General features: G+C 45.1%; 1 protein-coding gene across 1 annotated transcript in view; it reads right to left on the bottom strand.

Moving 5' to 3' along the window:
* LOC149432753 (Schwann cell myelin protein-like) overlaps positions 1–15,147 on the bottom strand; it is a 50,594-nt gene that overhangs the window by 30,388 nt on the left and 5,059 nt on the right. The gene's annotated exons all lie outside the window — the stretch shown is intronic.

Below are 15,147 nucleotides of genomic sequence, written 5' to 3'. Positions count from 1 at the left end.
TACACCCCCGCTTATATAGTGCTGTCGATTTACGCAACGATTTACATACATATTGTACATTCGTATCAGTCCCTAACCCTCAAGGGGCGACAAACTAAGGTCCCTAACTCACATTCATACTTACACTACTAGGGCCAATTTAGACAGGAGCCAATTCACCTACCAGCATGTCTTTGGCGTGTGGGAGGAAACCTACGCAAGCACAGGGAGAACATGCAAACTCCAGGCAGGGGGTCCCGTGGTTGGGATTCAAACCAACGACCCTGGTACTGCCAGGCAATTAGCCACTGTGCTGCACAGTTTAGCCACTGTTTACTTAGGTTCCTATCCCGGATTTTGTTGTTAACCACTTCACAACCACCTGCCCCCATTGTACTGCAGACAGGCGGCTTCTGTAGGCAAAGCAACTTACCAGTACGTCACTGTCTACTTCCTTGTATGGGGTATGCGCATGCGTGCCCTCGGCCTTCACCCACTGTGACTTTACACAGCCTGTTAGCAAGTCCCGGCCACAGGTCTGGCACCCGCTGATTGGCTGTGTACATTCATAGCCCAGAGGTCTGTGTTGATAATCAACACAGGGCTCTGTACAGAGGGAACTATCTCTCTGTTTCTCATCCCTACCAGCATGTTTTTGGAGTGTGAGAGGAAACCTACGCAGGCACAGGGAGAACATGCAAACATGCAAAGCAGAGATGAGAAACATCATTGGTAAAAAGCAGCACACTTTACACATAGTACACATAGTTAGGCACACATTTAACCCCTTGATCGCCCTAGATGTTAACCCCTTCCCAGCCATTGTCATTAGTACAGTGACAGTATATAGTATGACTGTATAAATGTCACTGGTGATGTCAGTGGCAGTTAGTCAGTTCCCCCCAGCATCAGTTAGTGTCAGATTTCCCACTGCACTATCACAGTTCTGTTATTCTGATCACCGCCATTAGTAGTATATAAAAAAAAGGAATTCCAGTATATACAGCAGGGGTCTCCAAACATTCTAAGCAAAGGGCCAGTTTACTGTTCTTTAGGCTTTAGGGGGGCCAGTAGAAGTAGAAAAAAACCCAAACGTCATTGGTTTCAATGGGAGGAAGAGTGCTCAATCATTGGTTTTAATGGGAGGAATAGAGCCCCATCACTGGTTTTAATAGGAGGAAGAGTGCTCAATCATTGGTTTCAATGGGAGGAAGAGTGCTCAATCATTGGTTTTAATGGGAGGAATAGAGCCCCATCACTGGTTTTAATGGGAGGAAGAGTGCTCAATCATTGGTTTTAATGGGAGGAATAGAGCCCCATCACTGGTTTTAATGGGAGGAAGAGTGCTCCATCATTGGTTTTAATGGGAGGAAGAGTGCTCAATCATTGGTTTTAATGGGAGGAAGAGTGCTCAATCATTGGTTTTAATGGGAGGAATAGAGCCCCATCACTGGTTTTAATGGGAGGAAGAGTGCTCCATCATTGGTTTTAATGGGAGGAAGAGTGCTCAATCATTGGTTTTAATGGGAGGAATAGAGCCCCATCACTGGTTTTAATGGGAGGAAGAGTGCTCAATCATTGGTTTTAATGGGAGGAATAGAGCCCCATCACTGGTTTTAATGGGAGGAAGAGTGCTCAATCATTGGTTTTAATGGGAGGAAGAGTGCTCAATCATTGGTTTTAATGGGAGGAATAGAGCCCCATCACTGGTTTTAATGGGAGGAAGAGTGCTCAATCATTGGTTTTAATGGGAGGAATAGCACCCCAATGTAGGTATCAATGCAAAGAATGCCGCATTGATGGTGTCAGTAGGGGGAATGGTGCCCTATCCTTGATGTCAGTTGCTGGAATAAAGCCTCAAGGGCCAGCTAAAGTCAAGCAAAGGGCCACATCCGGCTCCTGAGCCGCAGTTTGGAGACCACTGATATACAGTATCCCATAGTTTGTAGATGCTATAACTTTCACGCAAACCAATCAATATACTGTTAATGTAATTTTTTTTATTTAAGACATGTAGCAGAATACATTTTGGCCAAAATATATGAACAAACATGATTTTTTAAATTTTTATTGGATATGTTTTATAGCAGAAAGTAAAAAAAATTGTTTTCTCTTTCAAAATTTGGGGGTTTTTTTTTTAGTTTATCTCGCAAAAAAAAAAAACCCAGTGGCGATTTAATACCATTAAAAAAAAAGCTCTATTTATGTGAAAAACATTATATAAATTTTGTTTGGGTACAGCCTTGCATGGCTGCGCAATTACTACTTAAAATAGTATAGTGATAAATAGGAAACAAATGACCTCGTCATGAAGGGGGTAAAATCTGAGGAAGTGGTGTTAATCAGACCTCTAAAACAAATGAATATTCAAGGCAAAATAAAGTCAATTATGCTCTATGGTACTGTGTTTACATGGAATTTGTAGGGATTTAGTATATCTCTAATTATGGTCAGAGCTAAAAATTAAAATGTAAAACATTAGGTAACAGGGGACTGTTTGGGACTAGGGCTTGACCTCTAGACCAGTTTCATAACCTTTTTCCAGTTAAGGCACCCATGTACTTCTGCAAAAGGCAGTGCATTGTCGTGCAGTGAGAGAAAATGCATAATTTTTCATGCATTATCACACTGCACCTGGTGTATACAAGCTCTAAAATGTAGTTCGTGAGGCAGAGTTCAGTGGTCTGTAGGCTGTAACCCCCCCCCCCCCCCATTCCCCTTTTTTAGCACAAATTCTGCCCTCCCCCAACACATTCTTAGCACAAATTCTGCCATCCTCAACACAAAACCTTATTCCACCACATCCCTCTCATCGATAAAGGAGTAGTGACAGCAGCAAAGAGGAGGACAGATCTAGGAAGAAGTGTGGGCTGTGCTCTCTAACCCCCTCCCCAGCAGTCTGGGGAGGAGATAGGGGGTGGTAATTACACCTTGTAAACTCTGATCTGTGAGTGCACTGTGTTAACTTCTGTATACAGACCGGAGTGAAAGAGTACAGCCTGCATCCCCTTCCAGCTCTCTCCTCCTCTCTGCTGCTATCTGTATTCCGGTCAGCATCCCAGAAGGCTGCGTGGGCTGCCTGACTTGTCCTTAGCAACAGATAATGCCATCAGTTGATAGGACGTAGGCGGGTAGCCCAGACAACATTTTAAATAGCTAACAGCAATATAGCAATACAGATAGCAGCAGTGAAGAGGAGAGAGCTGGGAGGAGGTGCAGGCTGTGTTTTCTCACTTCTGTCTGTATACAGGAGTTACCGTATAGGGAACGTCTTGTCCTTTTGCCTGAGCACCTTGGTTGAGAAATGCTGCTCTAGGGAACCCAACCCTAGGTATTTGGGAGAGATGTTAGGATGGTGGATGGAACTCAAAAGTGGAGAAAAAAAATCAACTGTTTATGAGACAGAGGCACCCTTGCCAGTGTGGATTATTGGTCATGGAAGGGTCAAAACCATCAAAAGTAATGAGCAAGCACTGGTGTTACCCCTGACCCGAGTCAAAACCATCAAAAGTAATGAGCAAGCACTGGTGTTACCCCTGATCCTGGTGTTACCCCCGACCCAGCCCCGGCAACATTTTATGTAGCTGACAGCAATACAGATAGCAGCAGTGAAGAGGAGAGAGCTGGGAGGGGAGGGGGAAGGCTGTGTTTTCTCACTCCTGTCTGTATACAGGAGTTATCATATAGGGAGTTTCTTGTCCTTTTGCCTCGGCACCCTGGTTGAGAAATGCTGCTCTAGGGAACCCAACCCTAGGTCCTTGGGAGGGACATTAGGATGGTAGATAGAACTCAAAAGTGGACAACATTTTACGTCACTGACAGCAATACAGATAGCTGCAGTGAAGAGGAGAGAGCTGGGAAGAGGAGCAGGCTGTGTTTTCTCACTCCTGTCTGTATACAGGTGTTACCATAGAGGGAATTTCTTGTCCTTTTGCCTCGGCACCCTGGTTGAGAAATGCTGCTCTAAGGAACCCAACCCTAGGTCCTCGTGAGAGACGCTAGGATGGTGGATGGAACTCAAAAGTGGAGGAAAAAAAATCAACTGTTTATGAGGCAGAGGCACCCTTGCCAGTGTGGATTATTGGTCATGGAATGTTCAAAACCATCAAAAGTAATGTGCAAGCACTGGTGTTACCCCCAACCTGGGTCAAAACCATCAAAAGTAATGAGCAAGCACTGGTGTTACCCCCAACCTGGGTCAAAACCATCAAAAGTAATGAGCAAGCACTGGTGTTACCCCCAACCTGGGTCAAAACCATCAAAAGTAATGAGCAAGCACTGGTGTTACCCCTAACCCAGGTCAAAACCATCAAAATTAATGAGAAAGCACTGGTGTTACCCCTGACCCTGGTGTTACCCCTGACCCAGCCCCGACAACATTTTACATCGCTGACAGAAATACAGATAGCAGCAGTGAAGAGGAGAGAGCTGGGAGGAGGTGCAGGCTGTGTTTTCTCACTCCTGTCTGTATACAGGAGTTACCATATAGGGAGTTTCTTGTCCTTTTGCCTGGGCACCCTGGTTGAGAAATGCTGCTCTAGGGAACCCAACCCTAGGTCCTCGGGAGGGATGCTAGGATGGTGGATGGAACTCAACAGTGGAGAAAAAAAATCAACTGTTTATGAGGCAGAGGCACTCTTGCCAGTGTGGATTATTGGTCATGGAAGGTTCAAAACCATCAAAAGTAATGTGCAAGCACTGGTGTTACCCCCAACCCTGGTGTTAACCCCGACCCAGCCCCGACAACATTTTACATAGCTGACAGCAATACAGATAGCTGCAGTGAAGAGGAGAGAGCTGGGAGGGGAGGGGGAAGGCTGTGTTTTCTCACTCCTGTCTGTATACAGGTGTTACCATATAGGGAGTTTTTTGTCCTTTTGCCTCGGCACCCTGGTTGAGAAATGCTGCTCTAAGGAACCCAGCCCTAGGTCCTCAGGAGGGACGTTAGGATGGTGGATGGAACTCAAAAGTGGAGAAAAAAAAATCAACTGTTTATGAGGCAGAGGCACCCTTGCCAGTGTGGATTATTAGTCATGGAAGGTTCAAAACCATCAAAAGTAATGAGCAAGCACTGGTGTTACCCCTGACCCTGGTGTTACCCCCGACCCAGCCCCGACAACATTTTACATAGCTGACAGCAATACAGATAGCGGTAGTGAAGAGGAGAGAGCTGGGAAGAGGTGCAGGCTGTGTTTTCTCACTCCTGTCTGTATACAGGACTTACCACATAGGGAGTTTCTTGTCCTTTTGCCTCGATACCCTGGTTGAGACAACTGTTTATGAGGCAGAGGCACCCTTGCCAGTGTGGATTATTGGTCATGGAAGGGTCAAAACCATCAAAAGTAATGTGCAAGCACTGGTGTTACCCCCAACTTGGGTCAAAACCATCAAAAGTAATGTGCAAGCACTGGTGTTACCCCCAACTTGGGTCAAAACTAGAGATGAGCGAATCGAATCAGGCGAAGTGGAATTCGTTTCGAATTTCAGGAAAAATTAGATTCGCATCGAATCCGAATTTTTGCCAACTTCGGATGGTCGAATCGAATTTTTCCTGATCGGCCGTTTTCATCCCTTCTACAGCCAGCAAAAATGTCCCTGCAGAGAGCTCCGCTATTTCTGACAGCTGTCTGACAGTTCTTTCACATTTCCAGCGGTTGAAACATTGTATGTATTTGTTTCCATTTAGGATACAGATGTTTTTATTAGGAAACAAATAGATACAATGTTTCAACCGCTGTAAATGTGAAAGAACTGTCAGAGAACTGTCAGAAATAGAGGAACTCTGCAGAAACACTTTTTGCTTTACTGGAATTATTCTTATTTTCATTCTTCTTCTTATTTTCATTCTTCTTTTCATTCTTTTCATTCTTCTTCTTATTTTCATTCTTCTTTTCATTCTTTTCATTCTTCTTTTCATTCTTCTTCTTATTTTCATTCTTCTTTTCATTGTTCTTGTCATTGTTTTCATTCTTTTCATTCTTCTTTTCATTCTTTTCATTCTTCTTTTCATTCTTCTTCTTATGTTCATTCTTCTTTTCATTCTTTTCATTCTTCTTTTCATTCTTCTTCTTATTTTCATTCTTCTTTTCATTCTTTTCATTCTTCTTTTCATTCTTCTTCTTCTTTTCATTCTTCTTCTTCTTTTCATTCTTCTTTTCATTCTTTTCATTCTTCTTTTCATTCTTCTTCTTATTTTCATTCTTCTTTTCATTCTTTTCATTCTTCTTTTCATTCTTTTCATTCTTCTTTTCATTATTCTTCTTATTTTCATTCTTCTTTTCATTCTTTTCATTCTTCTTTTCATTCTTCTTCTTATTTTCATTCTTCTTTTCATTCTTTTCATTCTTCTTTTCATTCTTTACATTCTTCTTTTCATTCTTCTTCTTATTTTCATTCTTCTTTTCATTCTTTTCATTCTTCTTTTCATTCTTCTTCTTCTTTTCATTCTTCTTTTCATTCTTTTCATTCTTCTTTTCATTCTTCTTCTTTTCATTCTTCTTTTCATTCTTTTCATTCTTATTTTCATTCTTCTTCTTATTTTCATTCTTCTTTTCATTCTTTTCATTCTTCTTTTCATTCTTCTTCTTATTTTCATTCTTCTTTTCATTCTTTTCATTCTTATTTTCATTCTTCTTCTTTTCATTCTTTTCATTCTTCTTCTTCTTCTTTTCATTCTTTTCATTCTTCTTCTTCTTTTCATTCTTTTCATTCTTCTTCTTCTTTTCCTTCTTCTTCTTTGGCCCCGTGACTGCCCAAATGAGTGAAGTGTGCGGTGATTCTAAGATCGACGGCACTCATCTGCATGTCATACTGACTGACAGTATTATTTCTCTTCCCCAGCAGACTCCAAGGGCATTTAAATTAAAAGTACAGTGTTCTGCACTAATATAAAGGCTCTCTGAAGCCTAGAAACCCTTTTTATAAGTTAAATCCGCAGCGAATAAATTTGCATCGAATCGAATTTATTCCGCAAATTCGGCGAATCAGGCGAATCGAATTTTTGAAAAATTCACTCATCTCTAGTCAAAACCATCAAAAGTAATGTGCAAGCACTGGTGTTACCCCCAACCTGGGTCAAAACCATCAAAAGTAATGAGCAAGCACTGGTGTTACCCCCGACCCAGGGTCAAAATCATCAAAATTAATGAGCAAGCACTGGTGTTACCCCCAACCCTGGTGTTAACCCCGACCCAGCCCCGGCAACATATTACGTAGCTGACAGCAATACAGATAGCAGGTGAAGAAGAGAGAGCTGGGAAGAAGTGCAGACTGTAGTTTCTCACTCCTGTCTGTATACAGGAGTTACCACATAGGGAGTTTCTTGTCCTTTTGCCTCGACACCCTGGTTGAGAAATGCTGCTCTAAGGAACTCAACCCTAGGTCCTCGGGAGGGACGCTAGGATGGTGGATGGAACTCAAAAGTGGAGAAAAAAAAATCAACTGTTTATGAGGCAGAGGCACCCTTGCCAGTGTGGATTATTGGTGATGGAAGGGTCAAAACCATCAAAAGTGATGAGCAAGCACTGGTGTTACCCCCAACCTGGGTCAAAACCATCAAAAGTAATGAGCAAGCACTGGTGTTACCCCCAACCTGGGTCAAAACCATCAAAAGTAATGAGCAAGCACTGGTGTTACCTCCAACCTGGGTCAAAACCATCAAAAGTAATGAGCAAGCACTGGTGTTACCCCCAACCTGGGTCAAAACCATCAAAATTAATGAGAAAGCACTGGTGTTACCCCTGACCCTGGTGTTACCCCCGACCCAGCCCCGACAACATTTTACATAGCTGACAGCAATACAGATAGCAGTAGTGAAGAGGAGAGAGCTGGGAAGTGGTGCAGGCTGTGTTTTCTCACTCCTGTCTGTATACAGGAGTTACCATATAGGGAGTTTCTTGTTCTTTTGCCTCGACACCCTGGTTGAGAAATGCTGCTCTAGGGAACCCAACCCTTGGTCCTCGGGAGGGACGCTAGGATGGTGGATGGAACTCAAAAGTGGAGGAAAAAAAATCAACTGTTTATGAGGCAGAGGCACCCTTGCCAGTGTGGATTATTAGTCATGGAAGGTTCAAAACCATCATAAGTAATGTGCATGCACTGGTGTTACCCCCAACCTGGGTCAAAACCATCAAAAGTAATGAGCAAGCACTGGTGTTACCCCCAACCTGAGTCAAAACCATCAAAAGTAATGGGCAAGCACTGGTGTTACCCCCAACCTGGGTCAAAACCTTCAAAAGTAATGAGCAAGCACTGGTGTTATCCCCAACCTGGGTCAAAACCATCAAAAGTAATGAGCAAGCACTGGTGTTACCCCCAACCTGGGTCAAAACCATCAAAAGTAATGAGCAAGCACTGGTGTTACCCCCAACCTGGGTCAAAACCATCAAAAGTAATGAGCAAGCACTGGTGTTATCCCCAACCTGGGTCAAAACCATCAAAAGTAATGAGCAAGCACTGGTGTTACCCCCAACCTGGGTCAAAACCATCAAAAGTAGTGAGCAAGCACTGGTGTTACCCCCAACCTGGGTCAAAACCATCAAAAGTAGTGAGCAAGCACTGGTGTTACCCCCAGCCTGGGACAAAACCATCAAAAGTAATGAGCAAGCACTGGTGTTACCCCAACCTGGGTCAAAACCATCAAAAGTAATGAGCAAGCACTGGTGTTACCCCAACCTGGGTCAAAACCATCAAAAGTAATGAGCAAGCACTGGTGTTACCCCCAACCTGGGTCGAAACCATCAAAAGTAATGAGCAAGCACAGGTGTTACCCCCAACCTGGGTCGAAACCATCAAAAGTGATGAGCAAGCACTGGTGTTACCCCCAACTTGGGTCGAAACCATCAAAAGTGATGAGCAAGCACTGGTGTTACCCCCAACCTGGGTCAAAACCATCAAAAGTGATGAGCAAGCACTGGTGTTACCCCCAACCTGGGTCAAAACCATCAAAAGTGATGAGCAAGCACTAGTGTTACCCCCAACCTGAGTCAAACCATCAAAAGTAATGAGCAAGCACTGGTGTTACCCCCAACCTGGGTCAAAACCATCAAAAGTGATGAGCAAGCACTGGTGTTACCCCCAACCTGGGTCAAAACCATCAAAAGTGATGAGCAAGCACTAGTGTTACCCCCAACCTGAGTCAAACCATCAAAAGTAATGAGCAAGCACTGGTGTTACCCCCGAACCAGCCCCGACAACATTTTACGTCACTGACAGCAATACAGATAGCTGCAGTGAAGAGGAGAGAGCTGGGAAGAGGTGCAGGCTGTGTTTTCTCACTCCTGTCTGTATACAGGTGTTACCATATAGGGAGTTTTTTGTCCTTTTGCCTGGGCACCCTGGTTGAGAAATGCTGCTCTAGGGAACCCAGCCCTAGGTCCTCAGGAGGGACGTTAAGATGGTGGATGGAACTCAAAAGTGGAGAAAAAAAAATCAACTGTTTATGAGGCAGAGGCACCCTTGCCAGTGTGGATTATTAGTCATGGAAGGTTCAAAACCATCAAAAGTAATGTGCAAGTACTAGTGGTACCCCCAACCTGGGTCAAAACCATCAAAAGTAATGAGCAAGCACTGGTGTTACCCCCAACCTGGGTCAAAACCATCAAAAGTAATGAGCAAGCACTGGTGTTACCCCCAACCTGGGTCAAAACCATCAAAAGTAATGAGCAAGCACTGGTGTTACCCCCAACCTGGGTCAAAACCATCAAAAGTAATGAGCAAGCACTGGTGTTACCCCTGACCCAGGTCAAAACCATCAAAATTAATGAGCAAGCACTAGTGTTACCCCTGACCCTGGTGTTACCCCTGACCCAGCCCCGACAACATTTTACATAGCTGACAGCAAATCAGATAGCAGTAGTGAAGAGGAGAGAGCTGGGAAGAGGTGCAGGCTGTGTTTTCTCACTCCTGTCTGTATACAGGAGTTACCACATAGGGAGTTTCTTGTCCTTTTGCCTCGACACCCTGGTTGAGAAATGCTGCTCTAAGGAACTCAACCCTAGGTCCTCGGGAGGGACGCTAGGATGGTGGATGGAACTCAACAGTGGAGAAAAAAAATCAACTGTTTATGAGGCAGAGGCACCCTTGCCAGTGTGGATTATTGGTCATGGAAGGGTCAAAACCATCAAAAGTAATGTGCATGCACTGGTGTTACCCCCAACCCGGCTCAAAACCATCAAAAGTAATGAGCAAGCACTGGTGTTACCCCCAACCTGGGTCAAAACCATCAAAAGTAATGAGCAAGCACTGGTGTTACCCCCAACCTGGGTCAAAACCATCAAAAGTAATGAGCAAGCACTGGTGTTACCCCCAACCTGGGTCAGAACCATCAAAATTAATGAGCAAGCACTGGTGTTATCCCCAACCTGGGTCAAAACCATCAAAAGTAGTGAGCAAGCACTGGTGTTACCCCCAACCTGGGTCAAAACCATCAAAAGTAATGAGCAAGCACTGGTGTTACCCCCAACCTGGGTCAAAACCATCAAAGTAATGAGCAAGCACTGGTGTTACCCCCAACCTGGGTCAAAACCATCAAAAGTAATGAGCAAGCACTGGTGTTATCCCCAACCTGGGTCAAAACCATCAAAAGTAATGAGCAAGCACTGGTGTTACCCCCAACCTGGGTCAAAACCATCAAACGTAGTGAGCAAGCACTGGTGTTACCCCCAACCTGGGTCAAAACCATCAAAAGTAGTGAGCAAGCACTGGTGTTACCCCCAGCCTGGGACAAAACCATCAAAAGTAATGAGCAAGCACTGGTGTTACCCCCAACCTGGGTCAAAACCATCAAAAGTAATGAGCAAGCACTGGTGTTACCCCAACCTGGGTCAAAACCATCAAAAGTAATGAGCAAGCACTGGTGTTACCCCCAACCTGGGTCAAAACCATCAAAAGTAATGAGCAAGCACAGGTGTTACCCCCAACCTGGGTCGAAACCATCAAAAGTGATGAGCAAGCACTGGTGTTACCCCCAACTTGGGTCGAAACCATCAAAAGTGATGAGCAAGCACTGGTGTTACCCCCAACCTGGGTCAAAACCATCAAAAGTGATGAGCAAGCACTGGTGTTACCCCCAACCTGGGTCAAAACCATCAAAAGTGATGAGCACGCACTAGTGTTACCCCCAACCTGAGTCAAACCATCAAAAGTAATGAGCAAGCACTGGTGTTACCCCCAACCTGGGTCAAAACCATCAAAAGTGATGAGCAAGCACTGGTGTTACCCCCAACCTGGGTCAAAACCATCAAAAGTGATGAGCAAGCACTAGTGTTACCCCCAACCTGAGTCAAACCATCAAAAGTAATGAGCAAGCACTGGTGTTACCCCCGAACCAGCCCCGACAACATTTTACGTCACTGACAGCAATACAGATAGCTGCAGTGAAGAGGAGAGAGCTGGGAAGAGGTGCAGGCTGTGTTTTCTCACTCCTGTCTGTATACAGGTGTTACCATATAGGGAGTTTTTTGTCCTTTTGCCTCGGCACCCTGGTTGAGAAATGCTGCTCTAGGGAACCCAGCCCTAGGTCCTCAGGAGGGACGTTAAGATGGTGGATGGAACTCAAAAGTGGAGAAAAAAAAATCAACTGTTTATGAGGCAGAGGCACCCTTGCCAGTGTGGATTATTAGTCATGGAAGATTCAAAACCATCAAAAGTAATGTGCAAGTACTAGTGTTACCCCCAACCTGGGTCAAAACCATCAAAAGTAATGAGCAAGCACTGGTGTTACCCCCAACCTTGGTCAAAACCATCAAAAGTAATGAGCAAGCACTGGTGTTACCCCCAACCTGGGTCAAAACCATCAAAAGTAATGAGCAAGCACTGGTGTTACCCCTGACCCAGGTCAAAACCATCAAAATTAATGAGCAAGCACTAGTGTTACCCCTGACCCTGGTGTTACCCCTGACCCAGCCCCGACAACATTTTACATAGCTGACAGCAAATCAGATAGCAGTAGTGAAGAGGAGAGAGCTGGGAAGAGGTGCAGGCTGTGTTTTCTCACTCCTGTCTGTATACAGGAGTTACCACATAGGGAGTTTCTTGTCCTTTTGCCTCGACACCCTGGTTGAGAAATGCTGCTCTAAGGAACTCAACCCTAGGTCCTCGGGAGGGACGCTAGGATGGTGGATGGAACTCAACAGTGGAGAAAAAAAATCAACTGTTTATGAGGCAGAGGCACCCTTGCCAGTGTGGATTATTGGTCATGGAAGGGTCAAAACCATCAAAAGTAATGTGCAAGCACTGGTGTTACCCCCAACCCGACTCAAAACCATCAAAAGTAATGAGCAAGCACTGGTGTTACCCCCAACCTGGGTCAAAACCATCAAAAGTAATGAGCAAGCACTGGTGTTACCCCCAACCTGGGTCAAAACCATCAAAAGTAATGAGCAAGCACTGGTGTTACCCCCAACCTGGGTCAAAACCATCAAAATTAATGAGCAAGCACTGGTGTTATCCCCAACCTGGGTCAAAACCATCAAAAGTAGTGAGCAAGCACTGGTGTTACCCCCAACCTGGGTCAAAACCATCAAAAGTAATGAGCAAGCACTGGTGTTACCCCCAACCTGGGTCAAAACCATCAAAGTAATGAGCAAGCACTGGTGTTACCCCCAACCTGGGTCAAAACCATCAAAAGTAATGAGCAAGCACTGGTGTTACCCCTGACCCAGGTCAAAACCATCAAAATTAATCAGCAAGCACTAGTGTTACCCCTGACCCTGGTGTTACCCCTGACCCAGCCCCGACAACATTTTACATAGCTGACAGCAAATCAGATAGCAGTAGTGAAGAGGAGAGAGCTGGGAAGAGGTGCAGGCTGTGTTTTCTCACTCCTGTCTGTATACAGGAGTTACCACATAGGGAATTTCTTGTCCTTTTGCCTCGACACCCTGGTTGAGAAATGCTGCTCTAAGGAACTCAACCCTAGGTCCTCGGGAGGGACGCTAGGATGGTGGATGGAACTCAACAGTGGAGAAAAAAAATCAACTGTTTATGAGGCAGAGGCACCCTTGCCAGTGTGGATTATTGGTCATGGAAGGGTCAAAACCAACAAAAGTAATGTGCAAGCACTGGTGTTACCCCCAACCTGGCTCAAAACCACCAAAAGTAATGAGCAAGCACTGGTGTTACCCCCAACCTGGGTCAAAACCATCAAAAGTAATGAGCAAGCACTGGTGTTACCCCCAACCTGGGTCAAAACCATCAAAAGTAATGAGCAAGCACTGGTGTTACCCCCAACCTGGGTCAAAACCATCAAAAGTAATGAGCAAGCACTGGTGTTATCCCCAACCTGGGTCAAAACCATCAAAAGTAGTGAGCAAGCACTGGTGTTACCCCCAACCTGGGTCAAAACCATCAAAAGTAATGAGCAAGCACTGGTGTTACCCCCAACCTGGGTCAAAACCATCAAAGTAATGAGCAAGCACTGGTGTTACCCCCAACCTGGGTCAAAACCATCAAAAGTAATGAGCAAGCACTGGTGTTACCCCCAACCTGGGTCAAAACCATCAAAATTAATGAGCAAGCACTGGTGTTATCCCCAACCTGGGTCAAAACCATCAAAAGTAGTGAGCAAGCACTGGTGTTACCCCCAACCTGGGTCAAAACCATCAAAAGTAATGAGCAAGCACTGGTGTTACCCCCAACCTGGGTCAAAACCATCAAAGTAATGAGCAAGCACTGGTGTTACCCCCAACCTGGGTCAAAACCATCAAAAGTAATGAGCAAGCACTGGTGTTACCCCTGACCCAGGTCAAAACCATCAAAATTAATGAGCAAGCACTAGTGTTACCCCTGACCCTGGTGTTACCCCTGACCCAGCCCCGACAACATTTTACATAGCTGACAGCAAATCAGATAGCAGTAGTGAAGAGGAGAGAGCTGGGAAGAGGTGCAGGCTGTGTTTTCTCACTCCTGTCTGTATACAGGAGTTACCACATAGGGAATTTCTTGTCCTTTTGCCTCGACACCCTGGTTGAGAAATGCTGCTCTAAGGAACTCAACCCTAGGTCCTCGGGAGGGACGCTAGGATGGTGGATGGAACTCAACAGTGGAGAAAAAAAATCAACTGTTTATGAGGCAGAGGCACCCTTGCCAGTGTGGATTATTGGTCATGGAAGGGTCAAAACCATCAAAAGTAATGTGCAAGCACTGGTGTTACCCCCAACCTGGCTCAAAACCACCAAAAGTAATGAGCAAGCACTGGTGTTACCCCCAACCTGGGTCAAAACCATCAAAAGTAATGAGCAAGCACTGGTGTTACCCCCAACCTGGGTCAAAACCATCAAAAGTAATGAGCAAGCACTGGTGTTACCCCCAACCTGGGTCAAAACCATCAAAAGTAATGAGCAAGCACTGGTGTTATCCCCAACCTGGGTCAAAACCATCAAAAGTAGTGAGCAAGCACTGGTGTTACCCCCAACCTGGGTCAAAACCATCAAAAGTAATGAGCAAGCACTGGTGTTACCCCCAACCTGGGTCAAAACCATCAAAGTAATGAGCAAGCACTGGTGTTACCCCCAACCTGGGTCAAAACCATCAAAAGTAATGAGCAAGCACTGGTGTTACCCCTGACCCAGGTCAAAACCATCAAAATTAATGAGCAAGCACTAGTGTTACCCCTGACCCTGGTGTTACCCCTGACCCAGCCCCGACAACATTTTACATAGCTGACAGCAAATCAGATAGCAGTAGTGAAGAGGAGAGAGCTGGGAAGAGGTGCAGGCTGTGTTTTCTCACTCCTGTCTGTATACAGGAGTTACCACATAGGGAATTTCTTGTCCTTTTGCCTCGGCACCCTGGTTGAGAAATGCTGCTCTAAGGAACTCAACCCTAGGTCCTCGGGAGGGACGCTAGGATGGTGGATGGAACTCAACAGTGGAGAAAAAAAATCAACTGTTTATGAGGCAGAGGCACCCTTGCCAGTGTGGATTATTGGTCATGGAAGGGTCAAAACCATCAAAAGTAATGTGCAAGCACTGGTGTTACCCCCAACCTGGCTCAAAACCACCAAAAGTAATGAGCAAGCACTGGTGTTACCCCCAACCTGGGTCAAAACCATCAAAAGTAATGAGCAAGCACTGGTGTTACCCCCAACCTGGGTCAAAACCATCAAAAGTAATGAGCAAGCACTGGTGTTACCCCCAACCTGGGTCAAAACCATCAAAAGTAATGAGC

The sequence above is a fragment of the Staurois parvus genome, unplaced genomic scaffold, assembly GCF_062004578.1.
Source record: "Staurois parvus isolate SC_StPar_1 unplaced genomic scaffold, SC_StPar_1.0 ptg002113l, whole genome shotgun sequence".
In the NCBI taxonomy this organism is placed as follows: domain Eukaryota; kingdom Metazoa; phylum Chordata; class Amphibia; order Anura; family Ranidae; genus Staurois; species Staurois parvus.
This window is presented reverse-complemented; position numbering and strand designations above follow the sequence as displayed.